The following is a 1,867-nucleotide window of genomic DNA, read 5'->3' as shown; positions in this document are numbered from 1 at the left end:
GCTGTTCGTCCGTATGTATATTTCCACGTGTAAGGGAGCTGTAAACTGTATAAGGAAAATAAAGTTATCCTTCAGTCTTTAAGAAAAATATGTAACCCACCAGTACATCATCAAACACGGTATTAATCTTCATTAGATTACAGTAATTACAGTCCTGATAGTTAGATATATCAGCATAACAATAGAAGAAGATAGGGTGCAAATACACATTCTCTTCGGGAAAATGTGACAGCTCATGTATAAGGGTTAACACAGCGGGTTGGAGCACATGGTAGCGTGACACTGTTAAATGGGACGGGTTAAATAAGAGCATGAAAAGGTGGAAATAGATGTTATCTTGCTATACTACGTGTTAGCTTTTAGGTTATGTTGAAATCGTAAGTCTGAAGATGGGTCATTGAGATAATTACGTAGCTTGGATTGGTGGATTATTAATTATCATTTATACTTTTCATTGTAGATGAAGTTCTTAGAATGTTATAAAAAAGTGAGGTGGATATTAGTTTTTGAGGGAAAGTATCAAGTGACTGTACATCGTGGGAATTTAAAGGGGGCAAATGGCATGACGGGAGAGTTGCTTCATAGCGTCATATGACAATGCAGAACAGGATAACATGATATCACTTGAACCGGCTAGAGGAACCCGTCATGGCAATGCGCAACAAAGCATGACAGAGTTTTACAGTCACGTGAAATGAGGCTGGAAATTGAACTACTTGATATAACCTGATATAAAATGACATGTAACATGGAATACTTTTGTTCGTGTGTGTAGTGCAGTCACATGGTAATATTATAGTGCTAGGCGTACCAGCAGTGACCCACTAACCAGAAACGATTCACCGTAGTGACACATTTATGACACTCAAGATAGCAGTTATCTATGATTAGGACACTGGGACAGGAAGTGCCACCGCAGACTTGGCACCGAGTCTAGGGCATTATGGTAGGGGATCAGACGTGCCACGAGACACTCCCTGTGTAGGATAGCGGCGCTGGGGAACCGCCGTGTCCCACCTGTGTCCCGGGGAAAGAAAACCTGCGCCCCGGGATGCCATAGTGACACATGCCTGTTACGCAAATTAGTGAAAGCATCATGCACATTCTGGCCTCTGATTTAAAAGATTTTGAGAGAGAGAAAAAAAAGTCGAATATATTTTTAAACGTCACCTAAAAATGACAGACAAAACCCACGTAAATATACGCAAATGACGGGTTTCAGACAATAATAGGAGAAAAGAGAAGTCAGACCAGAACACCTGGAGGAGGAGGCTAGACCGGATCAGGGACTCCCTTCCCCTTCTCTTCCCCCTTCCCCCTCTCCTCTCCTCTCCCTTCAACCCTCCCAGTCCTCTTCCTTCCTCTCCTCTCCCTTCTTTCCTCCCCGTCCTCTCGCTGCCTCCCCTTTTCCTTTCCTCTCTCTTCGTCCTCTCCCTCCTTCCTCTTTCCCTCTCCCTTCCTCTCTCCCCGTCTTCTCCCTTCTTCCTCTTTCCGTGTCCCATCCTCTCTCCCTCTTTTCTCCCTCCTTCCACTCTCCCTCCCTTCCTTCCTCCTTGTACCTTTCCCTCCTCCTCCACCCCATCCTCTCCTCGTCCTCTCTTCTTTCCCTCTCCCTTCCTTGCCCCCCGTCTCTTCTCTCCTTCCTCCTTTACCTTCTCTTCTCCCCGTCCTTCCCCCTCCCTTTCCCTTCCCCGTCCTCACCCTCTTTCCCCCCCTCTCCCTTCCTCCCTCCCCCTCCTTCTCTTTCCTTCCCCTTCCCCGTCTCCTCTTACCCCGGCCCTCTCCCCCTCCCCCGCCCTCCGCCCCTTTCACGCGCCGGCCGGCCGTGGCATTGACCGAGAGGCGCGGCCTACCTGACGGGTCGCGA

General features: G+C 47.8%; 1 long non-coding RNA gene across 1 annotated transcript in view; it reads left to right on the top strand.

Annotated features, from left to right (window-relative positions):
• LOC119593780 overlaps positions 1–1,867 on the top strand; it is a 44,413-nt gene that overhangs the window by 3,642 nt on the left and 38,904 nt on the right. The gene's annotated exons all lie outside the window — the stretch shown is intronic.

Source organism: Penaeus monodon, chromosome 32, assembly GCF_015228065.2.
Source record: "Penaeus monodon isolate SGIC_2016 chromosome 32, NSTDA_Pmon_1, whole genome shotgun sequence".
Lineage (NCBI taxonomy): Eukaryota > Metazoa > Arthropoda > Malacostraca > Decapoda > Penaeidae > Penaeus > Penaeus monodon.
This window is presented reverse-complemented; position numbering and strand designations above follow the sequence as displayed.